The 9762-nt window shown below is 29.1% G+C and overlaps 1 pseudogene; it reads right to left on the bottom strand.

Annotated features, from left to right (window-relative positions):
• Positions 1-6690: 6690 nt before the first annotated feature.
• On the bottom strand, positions 6691-8958 carry LOC101492074 (uncharacterized; annotated as a pseudogene).
• Between the last annotated feature and the right edge of the window lie 804 nt (positions 8959-9762).

Here is a 9762-nt window from a genome sequence, read left to right on the forward strand (position 1 = left end):
AATTCTTGTTCTAACTCTCACCCAACCTTGGGTTACTAGTTTTGAAGAAAAGAAAGCGACGAAAATGAAAACCGGAGGAAGGAGGGAATTTGGCCGCGGGTCAGAGGAAGAAGACGATGGAATTTTTCGATTTTCCTTCCTTTCTTTTTCTTTCCATTGTTTTTCCTTTCTTCCTTTTTCCTTCCTTCCTTTTATACTATTTTCTTTTCCTTTTCCTTCCTTCTAGTTTTCCTTTCTTTTTCCCTCCAAACAAACATATTAGATAATAAATATAACTTAACAAATATCTCCAAATATCCAGATATTTGTTAAATTACCGTTTCACCCGAAACGTATTAAATTATCCGTAAGTGATTCATCGCAGTTAATTTCAATTTAATTATCGACGAGAAATTCTAATTGGCATCAAAATATCTTTTTGATTATAAAACTCCAAAATATTATTAACTTTGGCTTAAAAGCCTCCGAGCCAAAATCCAAAATACACCAAAAATACATAAATGGTACTTTAAAATTATGGGTCTTACACTTGATACTATGCCACCATCCCAGTGGACGGACAATTCAAATTGGTCTTGTCCTCATAGATCCCCTCAACTCAACCTGTGGCAAATATGCGCGATAGTCAAGGTAAACGTGTGTTGCATGATAGCTCCCGACATTTGGAGAGCGACCTCCAAGTCACCCAGGAATTCCCCACTCGAATACCTCCAAGGTCTAACAATCTTGCCCTAAGGCTCAACAACTGACCGCCACAATCAGGCTCATTCAGTCGTACTTCCCCGAAATCACTAGGTTTGTTAGGCCCTACCTATATAATGATAAAATAATCTCCACTTCACAAATTCTCAATATTTATTTTCTCCCCTTGTTAGCTTAGACTATTCCATTAAGAGCATCATCTTTAGGAATCATCATTATCTCATCAAGTATGAGGTACTTCAATATTCTCATCACAATTTTATAACATCACTATCATCAATCAAAAATCATCATTATCATCACGTAAACATATATCATACCATGCATCCATCTTTTATTATCACATCACATAAATTCGTCTAATCAAACATATTCACATAACTTAATTCAACATCCAACATCACAATAATGACAAATTTCAACTACCACACAAGTATCGAAAATTAAATCAATCAACAACTTATAAATATTTCTATTTCACATTTTAATCTCACAATTTACATATTTCACATTAATCCATTTATCTCATAATATCTTATACGATTTTCCCGTTCATCTCATAATATCTTATACTCATGAATTCAAATGATCTCTCACCCTTTACCTTATTTCAATACTCTCACACTTTTTGTCCTTCAATCGATCTAACTCGGCAGTTTATGGGTAAACGTCAAAAATAAATTAAGAGAAAATACACTAAAAATTAAATTTCGAAATTTGGTTAAGGAAAATTCCCATAAATCAGAAAACCAATCAGTGGATAATATAGCTACTTTTCACACGATCGTTTTGGCGTTGGTTTCACTCAAATCGGACTTACGTTGAAGAAGAACGATGCAAAATAACGAATTATGTAAACACAGAAGTCGGGTATTTTAGGGAGAAATTGGAGTTGTTAAAAATCTGAAAAATTATGTTTAATTGAATAGCTAAATGAGTAAAACAATATTCTAAAATTTTGACGAAAACGGAGAAACTTTTCGGAGACAGTCATCGATGAACAACATCAATTGTACTTCTTTCTTCCATTTATTTTTTTTAATAAAACAATCAATTATCAAAAATATTTTTTTTAACACGCTTTTTTTTAAAAAAAACATAATTTACTGAGCAAGGTATTACTAATACTTCAAAAGCAATATTTTATAAAAGGAAGTGATTAAAGTAATTAATCTTTGAAAATACATTAATAATCAAAATCTTCATATTCAAAATAATACCTATAGTAATACTTATTTTTTCCAAATACTCAAATTAAAATATTACAATCATTAGAGAATAATCGAAATTATAAAATAAATAAATATAACATCAACACTTTATATTAATTACTAAATCTTAATAAATATATATATCAAATCACAATGTCATAACAACTATATAAAAATAAAGGAAATCAATCACAATATCAATTCTATCTCAAGATAATTATTTATAAAAAAAATAATACAAAATAAAAAATAATTATATATAATTGAAATATAACTATACATGCATACTTAATATCAGTCAAAAGCATAGAAAAATATTACATTAATTAGGTACGTGTATATACACGTAAAATCGCATAAAAACTTCAAATATATATATATATATATATATATATATATATATATATATATATATATTACACTAAAATACTATTATTTTTTTTATAAAATATATCAAATAATAAAATATAATATTTATTAATTATATCGCTCATTTAATCTAATATTTATAAAACTAGCACATCATAGAAAACACCTATATAACAAAATTAGTCAAAAAATTGATCATCATATATTCTAAAATAATTTTTAATATCAAATTAATTATTTAAAATAGTATTTAACTAATAAGATAGTTTATAAAATTTAGTGTTACATAAACTTTTTTTATTTGTTTACTGATTTTTCAAATCTTAACATTTTTTTACTAAAAATATTAACATTACACTATAATAACGTACAACTTACACCAAAATTGATATCCCAAACATAATCATACAAGCAAATTACAGTAAAATTAAATAAAATATTTTCAATTTGTTTTAACTCTGAAAAGTAAAAATTAAACACGTTGGCATAAAAATAATTTATAAATGGATATATAATAAATCGTTTTTTAACAGTATGATGCAGAATATCCTTCCTGCATAAATATAAAGCACATTATTAAGCACATTATTATATAATAACATACAAGTTATACCAAAATTGATGTCCCAAACATAATCCTACATGCAAATTATGGTAAAATTAAATAAAATATTTTAAATGTGTTTTAATTCTGAAAAGTAAACATTAAACATGTTGGTATAAAAATAATTCATAACTGGATATATAATAGATGGTTTTTTTTTAGAGTATCATCTAGAATATCCTCACTGCATAAATATAAAACATATTATTATGTAAAAACTTTAAGAATTTAATTGGTATGAAACCCGTATCGATCTTGAGTAAATAAGTAAATATATCTACTAAATATTTAGTAATTATAATCAATTGTACTGACATAAATTAAATTACTTAAGAAGTTAAAAAAAAAAAATATTTAACGTGTGATGTATCATTCAGAAAAAAACTAATTATACGAAAATTATTTTAAAATTTATAAAAATGACAAAAATATTACTACTTTCGTTCATAAAAAATATACGTAACTGAACTGATGAGTATAAAAATAATATAACTTGTATAACCTAAATGGACCAATTTAAAGTTCAAATCAAAATTATTCTCAATGAAAGGTGAAAATAATTTGATTAGATAATTGATATTATGGACTTGAGTTGCAACATGAAATTCTACTTTTCTCCATACTCAGTATATATATATATTTTTCCGCTATACTATTTGGAACATAATATTAATAATAACAATAATAATAATTTTAATATTTTATTTTAAAATGATTATAATTTCCATGTTCATCTTTTAAATTACGTCATCATCGTAATGTTATTTTCTACCAAATCAATTAATCTAAAGTTCAAATTTATTTTTCTTTGATTTTATATATTTCAATATATTTATGTATCTTTTCTTACTCAATTGTATAGATATATACGGATAATTCATATTATGCACAACAAAATATTTATTGATTTTTTGTTATGTATTGATCTTTTGTCGCACACGGATCAAATACAATTGATAAAATATAAATAGAAGCAATAACTCGAATCGTTTCGCAAGGACTTTTGATATAATAATAATAACCGAATTGAAAATTAAAATTAAAAAGGTATTTTTTAGATTTTTATTTAATAGATGAGCAAAACGATTTATCCACTTATTCGAGTTTCAGACCTATCACAGATTCTATCAATGAGTTTAATTTCTAATTTGTGATTCTATTCTTATTTAACTATAGAATTGATCAAACAAGCATAATAAATCCTATGTGAATTTGGTTTCTTTGATTGGATTAAATATCAAAATCATCAAAATATTACAATTAACAATCAAGCGTCACAAAATTAAAATTCAATTAAATTAGAAACCGAAACCAAATTATGTCAAATAAATTTAATCAATCCTATTGAAATTCAATTTAAGCAATCAAAATATCAATATAATCAAATAAACAAGAATAGAACCATGAATCAAAATTGACAGTGTAACCTGAATCTCAAGGTGTTGATGAAACTCTGAACTCGTGGATTAATCTAATAAAATTAGCCTTCCATGAATTTAAAATAAAAACTTTTTATTTCTTGTAGCAATTTGAATCCTAATTTTTTCGTTCATAGAAAAGAAACAAAACTGCCAATATATAGTACTTGATATTGGACTTTAGGGTTTAAAAACAAGGGACCCGCTAATTAAAATTATTACAAAAGTCTAGATTACGAAATCTACAATTTAGGCCCAGTAAAGTTAGGAATTGGTCTTTTTTCCAACACAAAGGCTGTAGCTCTGATTTTTATCTTTCCAACGTCTGCTCATATGCGCCAATCCAATATCTAGAGCTCAAGTTATAACCTACAGAGCAAGAAAGAGTCAAAGTACAAATAATAAAATTAAAAGGCAAATAATAAAATTATAATTCAAATTCAACCTAAAGTTTAGAAACAAGATAAAAATATTAATCTAAGCTATAAAAAGCTTTTAAAACACCAGACTAAAAAGCTAAAAACATGTGCCCAAATGCTATGATCAAATTCCCTCACACTTAAACTTTTGCACTCCGAATAAAACAATGCATGTGATTTCAAAAATTCTTATGAATGCAAAGTGGTGAGAGAAAAAATATTTCTAGCTTAAGGCAATCATGAATAGTTTTGTTATCACAACGAAGGAAAACAAGATGACAAGTTAATTAAAGAATGCATCATAAGTGATAGAGTCCTCCTAGGATATAAAATTCTCTCAAAGTGTTTACACTCAAAGTGTTTGGGCTATTGTCTACACTCTAAACACATCATGAAAGCTAACGCTACCATAGGCTTGACAAGTCTCTATAATCTATATTTGAAACACATCAGATAATGATCTAAAGGTTTTTATTTAGGTTGTAATATGGCCAAGGTAAAGGTGAGATAATCCTAAGAAGACTAGAGCTGAAAATCAAAAAGAAAAAATGAATAATGATTAAGAGAGAAAAACAGCATTAAGAAGTAACTCAACAAAACATCATTGACTTTTATTTTCACACTCTCTTTACTCACAACACAACCATTTTTCCTCATATATATATATATATATCTTCATAACCCTCAAATTTAAACAAACAAGTTGAGCACCCCTACACTTATGTAAGTAATTACTCCTTTATCCCCCAAGATTGAGTCAATTCATTGTCTTTCACTTTTAGACTTGCAATGAGCTATATAACAAAAAAATGGGGTAATTAGGCTCAAATGGGCTTAAGCAAATGGATAATTGTAGGGTAGGCTTATTTGGCTAGTAGCTTAATCAGAAACAAATGCCTAGATCATTTCAATATATGCATGGGGACAAGAGTTAAGTCAAGTTCTGGCATAACTAGCAATCATGAGTGAGATAACACGCAAGAAAAAAAAGATGGAAAAATGTATTTCATTCATAATAAGGCTAAAAAATCTCACAAAAGTTAATGACTTATCACAAATGATACACAATTTAGCATTTTAATCCAATTTATTTTACCGAGAATGAAAAATATTATCCAATCATGCCAGTCCAAACAAACCCTCAACATTTACAATCATAAAATTTGATGGAAAAACATGCAATGTCTATTTTTAATTTTTTAATTTTTTTTTAATTTTTTTTTAATTTTTTTTTTGTTTTTGTTTTTTTTGAAATATAACGAATAAAATCCTAAATAATAACCCCACACTTAAATTACACATTTTCCTCAATGAAAGTAACAAGTATAAAATAAGAGTAAGGAAAGGGAGCACCTTGTTTAAACTTCAGTGTAGGTGGGCTTTTCCAAGGAGAGTTCTTTTATGGTAGCATCTTCAAGCACAGAGCTCTTATGGAATAGCTTAAGGCGTTGTCTATTTACTTTGAACATTTTCTCGGTGTTTTCACTTTTTATTTCCACTGCACTATGAGGAAAAATGTTAGTAACAACAAAATGGTCAATCCACTTCAATCGAAGTTTCCTAGCCATAATTTTCAAACGGGAGTTGAACAATAAAAAAATTTGGCCAATGGAAAATTTCTTCCTAAAAATCATCTTATCATGAAAGTACTTATTTTTCTCCTTATATTTGCGAGAGTTCTCGGTAGCTTCAAGTCTAAGCTCTTCAAGTTGTTGTAATTCAAGCTTTCTCTCCAAACCTACTTTCTCCATCTCAAGGTTACAACTCTTGACTGCCCAATAAGCAGTGGCGAGCTTGACCGAAAACCTTAGACTGGCCTACATAAAAATATAATATATAAATTAAATATATAAATAATATTATATAGCAAAAATTTAAGTTGTAATAAGCACAAAGTCAAGTATCAAATAATTTAACTACATGACTTAAAAATACCTTAAAGTAATGCTCTACGCTCTTTAATTAACTTGAAATCATCAATAATAGACTCAGAACTGATACTTTCAGCAATTTCCCTTTCAATATAAACTGCCATGCTATCTTCCAAAAAATCGGCTTCCATCTTATTTCTTAACCTTGATTTAATAATGTTCATTGCTGAAAAAGATATTTTTGTTGTGGCAGTAGAAACCGGAAAGTCATGATAAGACGAAGTAGTCTATCAATCAAATAGAAATTTTGCGTCTTTTCAGTTGCAACCATACATGTCCACAAGGTAATATTTTTCAACTAGAGTGCACATTTTTTCAATTAGAGTTAACAAATTCATTGCTTGCTCACTAAATCTGTTGTTCAACTCTTTTAATTGTTGATCAATGGAAGTAAAAAATATTTCAACTCTAACATAATGCTCTATTGTAACCCGACCTTGTTGAAGGCGAGAGCGTCCAAATCTTGTTGTTGAATGAACATCGTTGAGATTAGGAATTTCAATATCATGTTTTTCACAAAAAGTCTTCACTTCAGTAAATAATTTATCCCAACCATCTTCTCTCAATGCTTGAATAAGATACTTTGTTGTTCCAACCAAACACATGGCATTAACTATATCCTGAGATTGTTGTTGTAAGACTTGGCAAAGTATTTTAGTTATCCCCATCATTTCTTTCATCAAATGCAAGATAAATATAAAATCAAACGCCTTCAAATAATTATAAGAACTATCAACATCCCCACATGTAGAAAAACTTGCTCTTTCATTTGTAATTTTTTTTAAAACAATACAAGTTGCCTCATACATATTTATCATGCTACAAATAGAAGAGAAATGTGATCCCCAACAAGTATCCCCAGCTCGTTTCAAAGTACCAATTTGATTTATACCTTTACCAGTTACAATTTCATCAATTTCTAGCAAATGTGCAATGTCCTCTAATTGAGCAGCTTGTAACTCATCATGACGCTTAGTAGAAGAACAAACAACATTAACAACAAAAGTGAGCTTCTAAAAAAATTTATGAATTGGAACAACTTTTCTTGATGCGCTAACCAAAGCAAGTTGCAATCGATGAGCAAAACAATAGGCATAGTAAGCATAAGGACAATCTTTCATAAATAGTGCTTGTAAACTGTTCAATTCTCCTCTAGTATTACTAGCATCATCATACCCTTGACCACACAAGTTAGAAACATCAAGATTATGTTGAGAAATTATATCACATACTTCTTCTTTCAGAGTTAAAGTTGTGTCTTTAACATGTGCCACAAAAAAAAAAATCTCTCTTGTATTAAACCAACTTTGTCAACAAATCTTAACACAAGAGGCATTTGTTCCCTTTTTAATTCATCATGAGCTTCATCTACAACGATGCAAAATTTGGAATCACCAATTTCTTCACATATATGTTTTCTCACCCTACAAGAAAGAATATGCAAAAGCTCTTTTTGAATTTGATGTGAAGTATATTTAGAATTATATGGAGTATTTTCCAACACAACTTTTGCAACTTCATCATTGTAAGTTGCCAAGAGTTTTATCAATTGAAGAAAATTGTCTTGATTTCTTGACTCGCTAGTTTCATCATGTCCCCTAAAAGCACAAGCTTGAAGTGTTAACGAATAGTGTCAATTGATGTCTTGAGACGTATTCGATTCTTCAAAATTTGTTCTGAGCTTTGCACTTGAAAAGTATTCCTAATATGTCCATCCTGATTCAACAAGTCTAGACAAGCTTTCATTGCATTGTTGTGTGGTGAGCATGGATTCATCCCTATGTGTTTGAGAAAGGCGCAAAATTTTCCATTTTTAATTTTCTTCCAATTTCTAAAACCTGTACCAATGAAGACATCTAATCCAGGACGTCCACTTGGTCTTTTGCTAAATAGATAGCATGGTAAACAATATGCAGCATCTTTAGAAGGTGAATACTCTAGCCATTAAGAAAATATGTTAAACCAAGCATATTGAAACCGTCTTGGATGAACCTCGTTGCCAGATAAAGGACATTCTTCTAAATTTATTTGATAAGGACCAAATTTTAGATAAGCTCTTCGTATTGAATCCAATTTATTTGGTGGATATTGGCAAATTTGAGGGCACTTTCCGGGGTCACGTTCTAAACATTTCTCAAAGTCATCTTCGAAAACTCTATGAACCTTGGAAAAATGATTCTCATTTTCTTCAATTCTTGGATTCTCAGAGATAGTTTCGGATGTAGAAGTTATAATTTCTTCATCTCTTTCACTCTCACAAATTTTCATCTTGAAAAAAGAATCAATTCTTTTACTCTTCTTCATTCTCACAAACTTATCTAAATCAATCAATTTAATAAACATAAAATATCTTATATTCAACAAAAAAACTAAAACACTTTATATGGACCAAAAAACCTCAAACAAAATTGCAACAAAACTCAAACACCTTGTATGCAACAAAAATACTCAAACACTTTATATGGACATAAAATCAAACACCTTATGTGCGACAAAAAAAACTCAAACACTTGATATTGACATAAAGTCAAACACCTTATGTGCAACACAAAAACTCTAAACAAAAATCAGCACTAACGTCTAATTAAAACTCCAAATCAAAATTCCAATCTCCAAATCAAAGCTCCAAACTCAACAATAACAATATAAGCTTTAAATTTCATGCTAACAAAAATCAAACCTAACAACAATCAACACTAGCTAACAAAAATCAGAAATACCAAAATAGAAATTCGAACATTTTGAACAAAGCAGCAACACGATCTAGAGATAGATGACTGATGAGGTTGCGGTGAGTAGAGAGGCAGCAACGAACGGCCACAAATGGAGGCAATCAAGCAGAGCGGTCGCAGAGCCGCAGCGAGCAGACGGGCGATTCGTGATTTGGCAGAGGAGCGATCTGGAGAGGCGGCCGCACGTATGTCATGATTGATTCATGAATCTGATTATGGAGGAGGGAGAAAGGAAGGTTGTAACTTGTAAGCAAGAGGGAGAAAGGGAGAGAGAAAGGCTGGATGGAAGAGAGAGGAAGAAAGAGAAAATTGAATTAGGTTTAGGTATTGTTGTAATTTTTTAGTTTTAATATGGGCATTTTAGTCATTGTACCTA

Source organism: Cicer arietinum, chromosome 5 (genome assembly GCF_000331145.2).
Source record: "Cicer arietinum cultivar CDC Frontier isolate Library 1 chromosome 5, Cicar.CDCFrontier_v2.0, whole genome shotgun sequence".
Taxonomy (NCBI): domain Eukaryota; kingdom Viridiplantae; phylum Streptophyta; class Magnoliopsida; order Fabales; family Fabaceae; genus Cicer; species Cicer arietinum.